Here is an 18688-nt window from a genome sequence, read left to right on the forward strand (position 1 = left end):
TTTTTCTGTTCCCCTCTAGAGCCACAATACTCCCCACTACATATTAATGCCATTTCCCCCTTCCTATTTCCTAGTCTTGGACTTGAGTCCATCACTTAGAATCTTCAAGCTCACCTAAGGATGGTCATTTTCCCCTTGGCTATTGTCCACCCACTGCAGGAACAGCTTCTCATATGCAGGGAACTGGGATCTAATAGGGGTTTAGCGGTAATTGTGCAGAGGAAGAGCACCTAATTGAGATATTCATGTCATTTTCTTAAAGGTCACCCCCCTTGTCCAATCATTGCAGCTTCCCCAGGGTATTTCTGAAGCCTCATTTTAATGGCATGATACTATTCCTAAGGTCACATCTGTCCGTGTTCTACCCTAGAAAGAAGTCAGCACTGTCCCCTCCCCTGCTTCCAACCCTTTGTTTTTTTGCTCCAAAATCCTGTCTGGGAGCCACGGCTGCCCCAGCTGCCCTGTGGAAAGTCCCCGAGTGGGCTCAGGATGTGGTGCCCACGGCCTCAGGTTCATTCTTTAGCAGAAGAACAACTAAGCCAACATGAAACAAGTAGGCTTTTTCTGATTTCTGGGACAGTTGCCTCACTTCGATTGAATTATATTGAAATAACTTAGGTTTTAGGGGGATCAAATGAAGAATGCTTTCTGAACAGGTTCAAATAAACTTCTGTTTTCTTGAAGATTTACGGGAGGTTCATCAGCTAGCCAAAAAGTTCTGGCCTAAATTTGGGTCTCTTTCAAAATGATTTTGAAAGCCCACAGCCCCTCACCAGATTAAGGGGGAAGTCAGGAGCCCATTTGTTCTTTACAACCCCAGCTGCCACAACAGAGCTGGTCATTAGTGAATTGCAAATAGCAGTTACAAAAAGAAACAAGTTTAGCTCAAGTTTTTCTGTGTCTGTGTGTTTTCTCATTCCCCAGGAGAAGCCTAAACTTTTTTTTTTTTTTTCGAACCCTGAGGTGTCATTTAGATTGCCGTCTAGGAAATAGTGCCCCCTGGAAATGATTTTTACTTCTGATCTTTTTCATATGTGTTTACAGAGGCACCTGGGTCTGTGACTTTGATTTCTGAAAACCTAACATCTGGCACAAGGAAAGGCTTTAACAATCTCACATATCCATACCCAGACATCTCTAATATCAAGAAAAGAGGCATGTCAGTGCTTTTTTCCAGTTTCAGGATATCAATGAATAAAAATAAAGATGATAATGATAAGTAGCTAAAATAAATCGTGTGGTTAATTTGTGCCAGGTTCTGAGCTAAGCCCTTATTATCTCATTTAATAGTCTAAACTTCCCAGGGGTGACTTAACTGAAGCTCGGACCTTGCATAACTTGCCAGATTCCCATGGTAGGTAAGTGCAGAGCCTCAATGTCAGATGAAGTCTGCTTCCAAAGCCAGTTCTCTTAAGTACTACACATTTCTCCCCCCTAAAGTGCCATCAGAGGGTTCTCGGCTTCCTTTATAAGCCCTTACAAATTGGGACACATTTCCTTCACATCTGTCATTTTCCTTAAGTTTTTCAGAAAGAAAAAAAAAAATCTTTGTTGCTCTTGTGAATTCATCTGGAGACATGGAATGTCAGGCATTCACCAATACATAAATAACAAAATGAGTCTTGTTTTTTGCTCTAAGTGTGTTTTTAAGATTTTTTAAGCTCCTGGAGGACACTTCAGTGGCCATAAACTGTGTAAAGAGTGAAGAATATTGAATCATACAGAAGTAATGGTTTTTATATGATATGGCATCCAGGGATGAATTTAGTAGATAAAATAACCCCCTGTTTATAAAGGCAGGTTTAAGGAAATAATGGCTTACCAATTGGTAAGCAAAGGGAAAACAAAATGTCTATTCCCATTGCTCCTATGTTCTAAGTACAAGGCTGATTTGTCCTCGACTTCACAGTGTGAGGAAGGAAGAAGCATAAGAGCCAGAAAATTGGGGTATTTAAGGTCACACGAACCTCACTCCACCATAGTTGGGCCATTTTCTTTCATCTTCTCAAAGCTATTGCTTGACGACCTGCTACGTGCTTGGCACAGTACGATACCCTGAATACAAGTTGGTGAACAACAAAGAAATAGTTCCTGCCCTAAAGACCTTATAATTATCCCTGGGGTAATTTTATTCCTAAAACTCAGACATGCGGGTATGAAGCTTTGTTTCTCTATAATTCAATTTCATTTAGTTCTCAAACCCTCAACATCCTTTTGACAGCAGGAAACAGTCTTGCAATTCCAGGTATAACTCACTTCCTTCTGGATTAAAACAAAGTTTCTTCTGGGTGAGGAACTGGTTCAAGTTTTCCTTCCTCTCCTTTCCCCTTCCCTTGGGGAGTAATTTAAGTTCCCAGGGAATTCCAGGGGAAAGTGAGATCTCATTCACAGTGATCTGTTGTCCACATGGGCCTTCACTGGGGTCAGCTTTAGCTTATTTTGCCCCTGTCTTTCACTCCTATTATCTATGCTTTCATGGAGGTCTCTGGACTCTGGACATAACTGCTTTGAGTCTTCCTTATCCCAAATCCAGACCACTTTGAATTAGCTCAGTGTTTCTGAGCACTCCTGTCTCCCATGGGACATCTAGAGCTCTTTTTTGTCTGTTTCCCCCATCTTCCCTGAGAGTGATAGTACCTCCCGAGGCCTCTCCCAGGGCTCTCCACCTGTCTCCCACCCCCACCATTGCCTCCTTTCCGTGAGCCTTTCTACAAGGCTTTCTGTTTCTCCCTGGGTTATTCCTGGGTAAGCAAGGCTCAGGTCTCCTCTACTCTGGGGTTCCCACACCTGACTGAGCCATGGATCACTTACTGGGAAGAGGGGATGCAGGACCCCCTTTTTGTCTTGATTTCTTCTCCCATTTCCCAAGCTGCTGCTTCTCAACCCAGAAAAGACTTTTAATCTCCTCTTGAGCAGTAAGGAAAACCAGCTCTTAAATCATCATGAATTCTTTCAGAAATATTGTTAGTGGCATAAGCTTTATATGCTATTCTCTTCAAGACTCAACTTTTTGATTGTCAGGACCCTTTTCTTAAATAGATAAATTGAACTTTGTCAAAACTAAAAAATCTCTTCTCAAAAGATATTGTTAAAATAAAAGACAAACTACAGAGTGGGAGAAGATATTCATGATATGCATATCTGACCAAGGTCTAACTGCAAAATTTATGAAAAATGCCTATAGCTCAGTAATGCAAAGCCAAACAATCCAATTTTTTTAAATGGCCACAAGCCTGGAATAGTAACTTCGTAAAGAATGTTCTATGAATAGCCAATAAGCACATGAAAAGATGCTGAAACCATTGGTCATCAGAGACATGCAGGTTGAAATCACTGTGAGTTACCATTTCACATCCATTAAAATGGCTAGAATCCTGTGGCGCCTGGTTGGCTCAGTCAGTCAAGAGTCCGACACTTGATTTCAGCTCAGGGCATGATCTCAGGGTCCTGAATCAGGCCCCATTTCAGACTCAACCCTCAGTGGGGAATCTGCTTGAGATTCTCGCTCTCCCTCTCCTTCTGCCCCTCCCCCTGCTCACATGCTCTCTCTTTCTCTCCCTCTCTCAAATAAATAAATAAATCTTAAAAAAAAAAAAAAAGGCTAGAATCCAAAGTACTGATAATACCAAAGTCAGGGAAGGATGTGGAGCGCCTGGAACTCTCATCCAGTGATGGTAGGGATCTGAAATGGTACAACTTCTTAGGAAACAGTTTGGCAATTTCTTTTTTTTTTAAATTTTTTAATTTAAATTCAATTTAGTTAATATATACTGTATTATTTGTTTCAGTGGTAGAATCTAGTGATTCATCAATTGCATACAACACCCAGTGCTCATCACATCAAGTGCCCTCCCAAATGCCTATCACCAAATTACCCCACCCCCCCACCTCCCTTCCAGCAACCCCCAGTTTGTTTCCTGTAGTTGAGAGTCTCTTACAGTTTGCCTCCCTGTTTTTATCTTCTTTTATTTTTTCTTCCTTTTCCCTATGTTGATCTGTTTTGTTTCTTAAATTCTACATATGAGTGAGATCATATGGTATTTGTCTTTCTCCGACTGACTTATTTCACTTAACATAATACCCTCTAGTTCCATCCACATCATTGCAAATGGCAAGATTTCATCCTTTTTTATGGCTGAGTAATATTCCATTAACTGTATGTGTGTACATATGTATATATATGTCTGTTTGTGTATGATATATATATCATACACACACCACATTTTCTTTATCCATTCATCTGTCGATGGACATCTGGGCTCTTTCCATATTTTGACTATTGTTGATAGTGCTGCTATAAACATTGAGGTACATTGATAGTGTTGCTGTAAACATTGGGCCCCTTTGAATCACTGTTTGTGTCTTTGGGTAAATACCTACTAGTGCAATTGCTGGGTTGTAGGGTAGGTCTATTTTTAACTTTTCGAGGAACCTCCATACTGTTTTCCAAAGTGGCTGCACCAGTTTGCATTCCCACCAACAGTGTTAAGTGGGTTCCCCTTTCTCTACATCCTCGCTGACATCTGTTTTTTCCTGAGTTGTTAATTTTAGCATTTCTGACTGGTATAAGGTTTTTCTCGTGGTTTTGATTTGCATTTCCCTGATGCTGAGTGATATGGAACATTTTTTCATGTGTCTGTTGGCCATTTGGATGTCTTTGGAGAATTTGTCTATTCATGTCTTCTGCCCCTTTCTTGACTGAATTATTTGTTTTTTGGGTGTTGAGTTTGATAAATTCTTTATAAATTTGGGACACTAGCCCTTTATCTGATATGTCATTTGCAAATATCTTCTCCCATTCTGTAGATTGCCTTTTAGTTTTGTTGACTGTTTCAATTTGGCAATTTCTTATAAAATTAAGCATACTTCTACCCTATGACCCACCAATTGCTAGATATTAACCTAAGAGAAATGAAAATATATATCCACAAAAATCCTTGTACAATAATGTTCGTAATAGCTTTATTCATAATAGCTAAAAATAGGAAAGTTTGGGTATCCAGCAACAGAGGAAGGGATGAAAAAATGGTGATGTATCCATACAGTGGAACACTGCTTTCGATGAATACAGCACAGTATTGTAAATGTAATTTCTCTTCCTTGTGATTTTCTTATAACAAATTCTTTTACTCTGGCTTCTTTTATTGTAACAATACAGTATATAATACATATATAAGATACACATTAATCAGTTATTCATGTTATTGGTAAGGCTTCGGGTCATCAGGCTGTTAGTAGTTAAGTGTTTAGGGAGTCAAACGTTACATGTGGATTTTTGACTGCATAGGAGTTTGGTACCCCTAATCCCCACATTGTTCAAGGGTCAACTGTAATTTCATGTATATCAAGTATAGACAAACTATACTATTATGTTAACAGAAGTCAGAACAGTGATTGGCTCTACTTGGAAAAAGTAGGAAGACTCTTGACCAGAAAGGGACACCTTTTACTGAGTGAAAGAAATGTTCTCTCTGTTAAATGTAGTAGTGGCTCTCCAGGTGTCTACATTTCTCAAAACTTAAAATCTGTACATTTTATTGTATGTAAACCCTGCATCACTTTAAATAAAGACTTTTTTTTTCTCTCAAAGTACAACTCTTGCTAACCAAAACTTTGGCTTTCAAAGCTATTGATTTGTTCTCTGATTTTAAAAATAAAATATTCAGAAAATAAGTTGATTTTTTTGTTGTTCAAGATTGTACATGCCTCCCAAAGATAGCTGGTATGAAAAGCTATTCCTAGAGGGGCAGTAGTCAGGCTGGGGTTAGGTGTACATGGGAGCATGGAGGTGGTGGAAAGTCAGTGTGTCACTGATGTGACCAGTGTGATAAGACGTGATCTGCTCACAGTGTAGTAGGAGAGACAGATCATAAAAATGCAAACAAATAAGTAATGTGTAATTTTAACTTCTGCTAAGTGCTATGACTGACATAAATAAGGTGCAATAATAAAGAATAATTTTGGAGGGAAGACTATTTAAATAGAAGTACTCTGATGATACGATTGTGATTTTCTTCTCATTAGGAGTTCATATATTCTTGCTTTTTTGTATGCTTATTAATTTTTAATTGGATGGTAGTTGTGAATTTTATTTTGTTGGGTGCAAGATATTTTTGTATTCCTGCAGCTATTCTTAAGCTTTGTTCTGAGATACAGTAAAGTTACTTGGAAACATCTTGATCCTTTTGTTTCTTGCTTTTAAGCTTCCTTAAGTGAGGCCAGAGTAATATTTTGTCTAGGACTAATTGTGTTCCACTTCTGAGGCAAAATGCTTTTGAGTAGGCTACTCAAAGCCTGCTCAATGCCCCAATAATTATGAGGTTTCCCACTCTGGCTAGTGGGAAAAGAGACGATTCATGGTCCTGTGTGATCTCCAGTGATTGTTCCCTCATTATGAGTGCTTTTTGGGGGCTTTTCCTAGCCTCAGACAATTTTCTCACATGTATGAACTGATTAGTACTTGGCTGAGGACGTGATGGGACCCTCTACAGATGACCAGAGTTGTCTGCCATACACTTTCTCTTCTCCTATAATTTGTTCTAAGAACCCTAGCTCCTTTGGCCTCCTTGGACTTCCTGCTGTGTCTCCTCAACTCCTCTATGTCCTCCCGACATAGAAAGCAGTGGGGAGTAAGCTGGGATATTGGAGGGCTTCTTTCTTTTGTTTCCTATCACACAGAGATCACTGTCCTGAGTTGCTTGATGTCTGATGTCTTAAAAATAATAGTTTCATATATTTTGTCCAGTTTTTAATGGTTTCTGATGGGAAAGCAAATTTAATCACTATTACTGCATCTCAGATAAAAGCATTCCAATATATATTTTTAAAGACTACTTTGCTCTGTGAAGAAAAAAACCAGAGGGCAAGTTATTTCTCTCAACATCAGATTTGTCTGTTTCTTAACCAGCAAAATATAGGCAATATTGGTAAAGTTGACCTCATAGTGCTATTGTGGAAATTAAATGAGATAATATATATGGTGTGTAAAGAAGATTAATTGCACCTTTTCTCCATGGTGTAAATATGATAAATAATTTAAAGAATATCCATTTTATATCCCCAGATATTAGTACTCAATGAATGTTTATTGTTGAAAATCCAACCTGCTTGTAAGATGGCAAAACAGTCTACCCAACAATGACATCAAGATGTCAAGTCAAAAAGAATTGGTTAAAAAAACAATGGCAGCATATGAATACCTATTACTCTGATAAATTCTTACAAGAGGGGCCCACCAAAGATGGAAGAATCCCTAGGGAATTGTGATGAGGCTAAGGGGCTCAAACCCAAAGGTACCTTTCACAAAAGTTTGCTTGTAGGCTCAAAAGATCTCTGTTGGACAGTCCAGCCATCCTGGAGCCACCTATGGTGAAAACATTAGCAGAAATGATGTTTGTTTATTATTTTTTCAGAGTCTCTAGAACAAAACTGCTCTAAGAGAAACACATTTAAAGACACAGCTATTGTCAGAATGGGGAAAAAAGAGAGAGATTGTCTGAATTTTAAAATCAGTGTCTTAGGTTTTTATAGTTCTTGAATATATGAGCACACATGAATCCTCTTCTTTTTTATACATGAGAATTGATTCCCACTTCTCCTTGTCCTGCTTGAACAAATGACTAAAAGAAACCCCCCTTCATGTCCAGCCACACTGCAGGAAAGGCCTGCTCTGATCTAAGGCTGTATCACTTCCAACATTAGCAGTCTTGAGCCAACTCTAAGATAAGCAGTTATTAAACAGTTTATCAACTAGTTTCCAAGAGGCTTCCCTTTGCTATTTATGTTGGAAAGTCGTTTCTGGGACCTCAGATTATATTTACTCTAAGCTGTGTTTGTGGTCAGAGCCCTTACTGAGCCAACGTAGCTTACTGTAAGTTTTCACATCTAGGAGAGCTCGTTTGGGGTACATTTTCATTTTTTAAACAGAAATGAGTGATTAGCAAATCCCACAATGAGGTAAGTCCCCAGCTCAGTCCCCTAAATGTTTACTAGCTACTTTTTGGCTGCTGGAATACTTATCATAATAAGGAAAACCTTAATCAAATCAGCAAAGGTTTTCAATTGCAGGATTTAGTTTCCCTCTTCTGAATTCATTCTGGCTGTCTCCATCAGCCCTCGTGTCTGGATGCAAAGAACAAGGAAGGGAATAACTCACCCCCCCCCTTTTTTTTTTGCAGTGAAAGAGAAAGTTACAAATAATGACAAGTTTTTCTAGCTTTAGAATTCAACAGCTTAACTAATAAAAATGAGCGTATTGCTGTGTCTCTAGCCAAAGTGATCTAATTCCCAGAAAATAGTTGATCATATCTGCTGAACTGGTCCCACTCCCTGCTGTATTTTCTATTTCAATCCTCACTTTGTTCATGAAATAGCAGTGATGATTTAGAGTGACATGCTGTTGCTATGGAATCTTATTTCTCTCTGCTTTTAGTCTATTGAGGACTTGTGAGCTCTTAAAGGTCTTTGCATGAGTTATTGCTCCAACGCCCTAAAGCACCCATGGGCTGGGCAGCTGTTCAAACCCAAACTCAAACCAGGGATGATGACAGAGTCAAAGGTTGGGGTTAGACGATGCGACACATAAAATAAAAACCAGGCAAATATGTAAGTCATGGCCTGTTACTTTATCTGGGAGGATTTTAATGATTTGAGCCTTACCGCAGTGGTTAGGGAAGGTTTTAGCCCCAGCATTACAGTTGTTCATGATTTATTCCATGTCTGGCACTCGGCATTCCTCCTCTTGCCTGATTTTCATAGGGTAAGACTGAGCTTCTTGTAACCTGGCATCTCGTCTCCCTACATCTAAAGAAGAGGTTCAGCTCCCTTGCCCTAATGCCTCGCTGTCCCCTCACTGAGGGATTCATGGCAGTTCACTAGGATGCCATCTCCATGAGGACAGGGACACTGTCTATCTAGCACTCTCCATGGGGACCTAATACGTAACAGATGATCAATCAATATTTGGTTGAATGGCTTGATAGAATTATAGAAGCTTATTATTGAAAGGGAGCTAAGCACTGCTGATTCTACTTTCCAGCCACTTGAGGTGTCTCTCCCACAAAATGATGACAGTTGGACTTGTATCTTCTGGAGCCCATGCAACCATGAGAGCCCCCCCCCCACTACTTAGAAGGCATTCCATTGCTTTCAGAAGTTTTATCTTACATAGAATCTCAACTTACCTTCGTGTGTCTTCCCTCCTTAATTCTTGTCCTTCCTTCTAGAGTGACTCTCTCTTTTCCCCGACAATGTTTCAGATAGCAGGACCTGGCCATACAATTCCCCATGGAGTCTGGACAGCGTAGAGCAGAGTGTAGATGCTACATAGGTGTCACCTACAAAACCAGGAAGGAGCTCTTCTCTTATAGAACAGCTGATTTTTAGGATGGTGCTCAGACCTACCAATTTTAAAGACTGCATGATACTAATGGAGTAATTAGGATTCATTATACTGCAAGAGGTTACTGGACCTTGGGGGGAAAAATCTCCATTTTAATTTGGCCTGACACAAAGCTTTGAGGGACCCAGATTCTCAAGGAACTATATGTTAATTTTTGATCAGGTAAAGGCCTTGGAATTGAAACTTTGATTAATTAATCATACAGCTGTTTTTTTTAATTGAGTATCTACTCTGTACCATCACTTAATTTTCTTATGTTAAGGCTGTACTACTAATCACTAAGATCTATGAAGTGCTGAGTGCTCTGCAAATGTTATCACACCAAAGTCTCATAACAAACCTATGAAGAAGGTTCTATTATAATCCTCGTTCATATAAGTGGAAGTTTAGTTTCAGTGAGGAAGTTAGTTTCAGTGAGGACCTAGTCCAAGGTCACCAGCAGGAATGTCACAGGGTCAGGCTTCAAACTCAGTGTCTGACACTAAAGTGTTCTTAACCTCCAGCCCATATATTTCTAATGAGAAATAAATTCTTGTGGAGAAAAAGAAACCCGAGGTTCAATTTGTTTTCATGTACCTTACAGTGCCTTATACACAAGCAATACTCAATAAGTACGTGTTGAATGAATAAACACATTTGGTGAGGCTGGACCACGCATCAAAGCATGATCCACGGCTTAACACTTTTGCCTCAGACTTCATGTCTGTGAAATGAGGGAATTGGGCTGAATGATCTCCAGGCTTCCTCCCCATCTTAGGAATGCATGCTGCTGGTCTAGGAATGAGCATGAAGTGCCGTTTAATAGCCCAGACAAGGAAGACAGCATGGCGTGAGGAGCATCCCCACCCAGCACCACATTCTTGTGAACATATGTTCCCTCTGCCCAAAACACCCTTTCCCCATTGCTCACTTGGCAAATGTCCAATGGTCAGCTCCACCAGTCTTCCCCCTGTGAAGCTGTCCTTGACCTCTTCCCCAACACCCCCTGCCCTACACACACATACGCATGTGTGCGCGTGCACACACACACACACACACACACACACACAATTATTTCCTCCTCAGGGCCCCCAACTACACTGTGCATGATTTGTGGTTATTTGAGTGTGCGTCTGTCTCTCCATCCTCACTCCATAGACTGTGAGCTTCTTAAAAACAAATACTGCCTCCTATTCAGGTCCAGGCCCCATCATAGAGCCTGGCATGTAACGCAAGCCTTCAATCAATGGTTTTTGAGTGGCTGAATGAATTAGCAGGCCATGTGTAGAGGGAGCAGAAGGGAAACAATCTGACCTTACTAGAGAATTCATGCCAGAAAACAGTGAGAAATTAGCTCACTAAGATAGGGGGGAGGCTGGGCTGGAAGTCCAGGAAGGGGTGTTGAGGCTTGGTGCCCCAGGCGACACCACTGTGTCATGTTTACATAGGGAAGTGACTGTAAAAAGAAGGATTATATCAGGAAGATTCGTGTAGATACAGTTTCTCATTAAAAAAAAAGAGTAAAATTAATAAACTTGCTTTCTTCCTTAGCATGCTCTAAATAAATTCATATCTCATTTATTATATCTGACGTTTACGTGCATAAAAACAGAATAGTCTCATTTAGAGGTGTCTTCCTTATTTTAAGTAAATAAATTTTTAACAAATTACTAACACAGTAAACAAACATCTTACCTAGAATAAACCAAGTTCACATAAGTCCAAACAGTTGTTCATTTCATATGTAGCACCTAGCTCAGCGCCTGGCACATATTAAGTGCTCAATTAATATTCGCTGAATGTCAAGTTGATACTGCACGGTAGTTGCATTCATTCTGATTGTTTGCACAAATGGAAGATAACAGCAAGTCCCCACATCTAAATATGGTGATTATTTCAGAAGATTAAAAAATTAAAAAATAATTAAAGATTGAAAGATCTCTAGCACTTGTGTTTGGAATATAGAACATATATGTATATTTATATCAATATGTTTGTGTTTTTAATGCTCTGAGCTGTAAAATAATATTCAAATAAGTGCATATGAGAGAGTACATCTGAAATGACTACAGTAGATGGTGGCTCAGAAAAGTATTCATCACCAGCCAGACAACCTACACCCGTACAAGCAAATGAATGGGTGACGTTTCTTTAAAAGCCAAACAAGTCCTTTTATGCTGGTGCATCTTAGAGAGGCTGGCCCTGGAAAACAATCCAGTCACTTTGAGTCCGTTGGTGATGGTAGTTTGGCCATGTTTATCCAGGTGGTAGGCCATATTACCATATAATTGCATCATTTTGCAATCTTGGGATTTAAACTCACAAGCAATTTCAGAATGCAAAAATTTCTCACTAACTTAAGAGCAGAAGGACATACATACATGTCTCCATGTGTGTGTGCACACGTGTGTGTGTGTGTGTGTGTGTGTGTTTCAAAATGATGAGGGCCCAGGAGGTCTCTTCTCTGATATTTGGGATCTGATTTCCTCAATGACTAAGCATGATGCTATTAGACAAATAATATCTGATGTTGCCTAATGTGGTGCATAATGATCTCGTTTGGACCACCTATGAATCAACATTTATGCCTAGGAAAGTTTGAGGTTTTATCTTGAGTCCCACGTTTTTATAAGGATTTTCATAATTGTACAGCTCTGCTGATGGCTTATCTCTCTCTGTGGGGGGGGGGCTATGCAGTCCTCCAAAGCTTGTCTTTCTTACATATTTATCACTTTTCAGTTTATAGCTAATTGCTAGGATATTATTTGAGAAATAAGTGGAAATCAACCACAGTTTGCTGTGCTTTCATCTCCAGCGAATGTGTATGGGAAACGAAGGACTAAGGAGAGGTGGCAGGCTCTTTCCTTATTTTCGGAAACCTTGTCATAATATAAATTTTAGCCAGAAATTGGATATTACAGAACAGGACTTTGAATAACATCCTAGTTATTAAAACCCTAAAAGATCTCATGATAGCAGGGCCTCATTTCTTGTGTGTGTTCTACAAATGCTTGTAAATTTGGTAGGTGTATTTGAATTGTGTCAAAAGGATCCCATTCCTCACTGATGTTCATGTCTATTTCAAGGATAACTTATCTTAATTCCTGATTTTGATCTTCCATTGGTAGTGGCGTCTACCTCTCTGGATTTATGTTTCCCTGCCCCCAGCCCCTTCGAAAGTAGTTAATCTTCCAGGCTGGCTTCGAGTAGACTGTAGTGAAAAAGAACTCGGGCTTTAGAACCTGTGAATGTTCATCGGGATGCTCATTAAGTATTTGATTCTCGTACAAGGCGTAGGAGATTTTCACCTCCCTGCCGCCCTGAAGGTAAGGATGTCCTTATGACTAGTTTTGTTCAAGGGCTCAGGCCCTCGGACAAATTATAGAACTTCTTCCACCGCCTCAGAGAGTCATATGAGTATTAGAAGTATGTGAGCAATGTGGTTAGCCTGGAGAATGTGCGTAAGAATATTTATCTCCTTGGTCTTTCCCCTTCTTCCTTTACCTGTGAGGAGGGAGCTAGTACCCTGTTTATCACCTGATTGTGTCATGGAGAAGAATATAGAATGGAATATAGAGGGTGCTTGAATAAATAAGTGAATGCATAAAAACGGATGTGCTTAGAGCATGACTTATTTAAGAGATCTGTTAGCCATCATTCTGCAATATGAACATTCTTTTATTTTGCACATTTCCTCACATCAGGCTTTCTAAGACACAGACAAGGAGACAGGCTGGATGAGGAGGAGAGGACACAGTTCTGGGATTTTGACTGCGACTCAGCCCAAGTGACCCTGGACTGAGTGGGACAGTTTGTAGCATCCTGAGAGAGGTGATAGTGGCCCACTGACCTCCACATCATCCAAAGCTCTTCTGGAGTCCCGAGCTCTGTTTGGAGCATCACATCGGAGAGGAACATTAACGCAGTGGAACACACACAAGTGGCGGGTGAGGGGAGCAAGAATGAAGGCAGCTCAAGATGCTGAGAAGTCAGGAAGAGCTGTTTCCCGCTGTCAAGTCCTTGTGCTGTTGTAAAGTGAACTTAACACAGAAACTATTTTGTTTTCAGTACTTTAGTGCACAAAGTGAGTAAAAATTTTGCCATCCGATCAACTAGAGGCTGTACTATGACCCAGGGACACGGCACATGGCATTTTTCATAAGAGTGGTAACATCCTCACTCACTTGCTTAAAAACCATAGAGGGAAAAGTGAACCTGAAATTATCTAACAAACAGGAAGATGGAAAATCGGGGATACGGAATTTTGCCCCCCTCCCATTTCATCATAGGCTAAGGCAGAAGGAAACAAGCTTTAGAAAGGAGGAAAAGAAGGCTGGCCTCAGGGGAAGAGAGGAGAGAGTTATGAGCCATGCAGCCAAGGACCAGGACAGACCTCTTCTGCAGGCGTCTGCTGTGCCAGAGCCTGGAGGAAGCACTGAGATACCAGAGGGAAGCTACTATAGAGGTGGGCTTGGTGCCAGGGTGCCAGAGCTTCACAGACAAAACCAGGATGGAACTGATAAGAAAATAGAATCTTCTCAGTTAATTAAGGATAGAAGGATCAGAACAAGAAAAATTGGTTTCAAAGGCTGGCCTGTGATCTTGAGACCAAAGGCTCTGTGTAAGATATCTTAAGATGAAATTTAACTTTACTCAGCCTACAATTGTCTCTACTGTATACTTTGTTCCCTGAGTACCTCTCACATGGTGGAAAGGTAGCTTTTACCACATTCAAGACAAGTGGTCCAGAAAGAAGTTACTAAAGATGTTTATTCATGAATCCCACCATAAGCATTGAACACCTGCTATGTGCCAGGCAATGAGCTAGGTACGGGCGATACAGAAATTAAAATGGAAGTCTGTGTCGTAAAGGCTGTCACAGGCTAGTGAGGGAATGGATTCAGAAATAGGTAATTAGACTCTAATGTAGCAGGTCAGTAGCAATGATGGAGGTGGGCCCAAAGGATTCTGGAAGCATCTGGGAAGAGCACTAGCCCAGGGGAAATGAGGAGCGAGAGGTGGGAAGGTCAGGGAAGAGATGACCTTACGAGCGAGTCGTAAAGGATGAGCAGAAGTCATCCAGGCGGCCAGCAGGAGCCCAGCAGGATGATGAGTGTGGTTACTCAGTTCTGCAAGGGGGCAAAGCAAGAGGCAGGAGGGGAGCCTGGGGAGGGCCCTTAATGGGCCTTGGACTTCATTGAGGAAAACAGGGAGCCATTAAAAAGGCTTTTCTGTGGAAGAGTGACACTTTCAGCTCTTCACAACTATTCTTTTTAGGAGGGATCTGCATGGCTCTGGAGGTGGACGAAGGTGGATCTGAAGGAGGTGAGCAGAGGCAGGAAGATCAGCCAGAGGCTATGGCTGCAGCTCACAGGAGATGTGACGGGGGCCAGTCTGCAGCCACGGAGCTGGCAAGAGATCCTGGACCAAAGCCCCAGAATGAAGTGAGCCTCGAGTCCTTTCTTGGTTTGTTTATTGATCCCATTCTTTTAACAAACATCTGGAGTGACATTTATGGTCACATGGTGGGGGGGGAGGGGCAGCTCCGACCAGAGGTCTGGTGTTTGTCACATTTTCTCCCCTGCTCAGAGAGGCACTGAGTGGAATCTTCCTTTTTGATTGCTCCTTTGCTGATGCAAGGATAGATGGTGGTTGAGGGGAGCCTCATGTCCTGGAATATGCCGGCTCACTCCATGGTTCTTGCTGATGAAACAGAAAATTTCTCTTTCAAAGACAGTGGCTGGAATGAGTGCTGTGTCTCCTCAAAGTTCCCAGGAGTTCGCAGGCCCTCAGGCACGCACGGGGCAGAGGAGAAAGGATAACCACGGCTGCCAGTCTTCCGAAGGTGAGCATAGGGGTCATTTAAGCCCATACTAACTTCAAGCTCAGAGTTCTTTGGGTTGCTGTAACTAGTGTGAAGCCAGCAACGCCACCGTTTTGGGGGTTGTGTTTCCTCAGTGTGGACCAAGAGAGATGGGACGTGGTGGCTGTGTCGAGGAGGGAGACACTTTGGTTCTTCTGGCAAAGAAGTGGTGGTAGTGGTGGTGGTAACGGGGTGAGTGCCTTCGCCGTCCATAATGAATGCTTGCCATCTGAGTCTCCCATTCCCTAATTTGTCTCTCACTTCCCAAGGTGCTTGTGCTTAGGAGAGAAGGCGCCACCAGTGGGCACAGGCTCCACAGAGGGGCCCCTCTCACTCCGGTGGTACACATGAGCCTAGAGGGACCTACATTTAGTGTTGGCTCTGCCCAGTAGGCTCTATTCCTTGGTGCTGGGGTTGATCCCTGACGGCATTTTGGGGTGTGACAAGGGAAGCAGTACAACCACCGAATACACAGAGGTATAGAGGGTAGGAGGATGGGCAGAATCAAACTGGAGAAATGAAGATAATAGGGAGAGAAGGGATATATTTCTTTCCTCTTACCCGAGTATCGATGCCACTGAATCTACTGGAGCATTAGTTGTCTACAACTACCCTGGCAGTTACTCGGGAAGGGCAGTGGTGTTCTAGCTCACACCTTAAAATAAGGCCAATTTCTACTTGCGAATAGCTAATCATTGAGTGGTGCACTTCTGTGCCCTGATCAGTCCCCAAATGTCTTTCTATTATCACAGAAGCTCAAAGAAGGAATGAGTAGAGAGTCTATTATTATTGTTATAGCTAACATTCATTAGATACTCACTTGGAGCCCAGCGTACAAATCTGCTCTTGTCAGTGCTGCTAATGAGCCTCCTATCCCCAGAGCTGGTGGACACTCTTCTCTGTCCTCATTTCACTTGGCTTCTCAGCAGCACTCATCAGTGACACATCCTGCCTTTTGACAAGTCTCTCCTGTCTTGGTCCCGAGACTCGGCTCTCTCCTAGATGGGCTCCTCCCTGTCCTGCCTCCTCTCAGTCTGTTTGCTTGTTCTACTTTCTGCACCCGAACTCCTGAAACTCCCTCTCTTCTCGCTCCACATTTTTTGGCTAGGCAGTTTCATCCCTTTGCACGGCTTTAGATGACATGAATGCTGATGGCTCCAGAATTTGGATCTCTTGGTAAGATCTCCCTCTTCTGACTTCCATACTCACATCTGAGCACTGACTTCACATCTCCATGCGTGTTCCACAGGTGCATATAACTTGTCCAAAATCCAACCCTTGATTCCCCTCCTCTCCGAACAAATTCTCCCATTATGGTTGGCATTTTGACTTCTCTCTGCTCCTCACATCCATCAGCATGTTTGGCCAATTTCATCTCCACTCATCTCCATCTCCTGCTCCCACCCCTGCCTGCCTCCATCATCTCTTCCTTGGATTTCCACAGTGGTTTCTGAGCTCCCCACACACATCCCTGTCTCCCTATAATCCATTCTCCACACAGCAGTCAGAGTGGTTATTAAAATGTGTAAAACAACTCATGTCACTCTGCTGCTGAAAGTCCTCCAGGGGCTTTCTTTGAACTTAAAATAAAATACAAACTCCTTACTTTAGCCTTCAGGGTGGCTCATGTGTGCTGCTTCTCTTCTGTCCCTCCTCTCTTTGCTCTTTCTGTCCCAGCCACTCACATGCTATTAGCTGCTAGTAGCAGCCGTTTTTCCTGACCTCAAGGTCTTTGCACATTCCTGGAATGCACCTCCACTTGTTCTTTCCATGCCTGGCTACTTCTCATGCTTTAGGTGGCAACGTACCTGTCACCCATCCTCAGGGAAGCCTTCCTTGATCTCAAATAGATCTCTGCTGTCATTCTTTATCCAAAAATCCTGTTTATTTCTTTCACGATTCTAATTACAGTTTATAATGGTTTTAGTCTCTTTTTTTGGTTATTTGTCTTCTTGATAAGCCTTGTAAACATGGGTGTTCTGTTCACCTTTTTTTATCCCCCACCACTAACACAGTGTGTGTGATAAGTGCCCAATATGTACCTGTTGAATGAGAGAGTGTCAGGCCTGCACTCAGCCCCCTATGTACGTTATTATAATTAATGTTCATAAGAAGTCTGAAAGATAGATACTGCTCTAGTCACATCTTATGAGCAAGAAAAACAAGGTTTACAGGTGTGAAATAATTTGCCCAAATTCACAGAGCCTATAGGTGAAGAAGCAGAATTTGCACTTGAAATGTCCAACTGCAGGACCTGAGAGCTCACCCCCTTCGCTTCCTTGCTGCTGGTTGTGTATGAGGGAGAAAGGAAGCTATTAGGTCTCCAACATTAGCTCAGTCATACTCTGATTTATAAGATCCTGATAGAGATCTTGGCTCCTTTCTCCAGTCTGCTAAATCACCTGTTTCAGAGATTTTTTTTTCTTTTTAAATACACAAAAGGGAGTTCAGCAGCCTGGGGTCTGAGTTCAGTTTGGAGCCAAGAAATCATTTTAACCCATCTTGCCCTTGCTAGCTCACTGTAAGTCCCCTAAGCTGGCCACACATTGCATGGCCTGGTTCTTGTGATTGGATCCTGCTTCATCTCTCCATATCTACTGCTCCCCCAAATGGACACTCTGTAATAGATAGTTCCTTGTGACTCAGTTTCCACAGCTGTGGCGCGAGATGCCTAAGGCATATTTATCTCCAAGATGTCTGCATGGTTCCAGCACTAGCCCAAAGAACAACTCTGGGCAGATTAGAAAACAGCATACCTCAATCTCTACCAAAATGCCAATGACCTTTTTATTATAGAAAGATAAAAAGTCATGCTAAAATTCATATGGATTCTCAAGGGATCCTGAATAGCCAAAATAATCTTGAAAAAGAAGAACAAATGGAGGTCTCACATTTCCTTATTTAAAAACTTGCTGCAAAGCTATGATAATCAAAACAATGTGGTATTGGCACAAAGACAGACTATAGATCCATGAAATAGACCAGAGAGCCCAGAAGTAAGCTCTTGTATGTATGATCAAGTGATTTCTGGCCAGAATTTTTTCCTGGAATGCATTTTATCCATGCCAAATGAGAGATACAGCTCCTGGGATATCTATGGGCGCTGTGGTCATGCCTGGGGTCTCCTTTTCAGTGCCAACAGGGAAGAAACCCTACATGGGGAAGAATATAGAGGGAGCACTTTGCTCTAGATCTCCTCCATTTTTCAAGTAGTCTAATGTAAACCGTAAGGTTGTGGTGATGGTGAGAGGGGCTTAGCAATAGATGTAATGTACTTTATCACCTAACACAAAAATCCTCATACTGAAAGAGAAGAAAAGAAAATCTCCTTGCAAGCCTCCTTCTCCCTCAAGCTTGCCTTCCTGTCCTTGTCCCGTTATCACACTGTTCCTCGAATGAGTGGTCTGCACTCCTCCCTGCTTCTCCCTCCTAGACAAGCCACCCTT

Source organism: Ailuropoda melanoleuca, chromosome 8, assembly GCF_002007445.2.
Source record: "Ailuropoda melanoleuca isolate Jingjing chromosome 8, ASM200744v2, whole genome shotgun sequence".
NCBI lineage: Eukaryota > Metazoa > Chordata > Mammalia > Carnivora > Ursidae > Ailuropoda > Ailuropoda melanoleuca.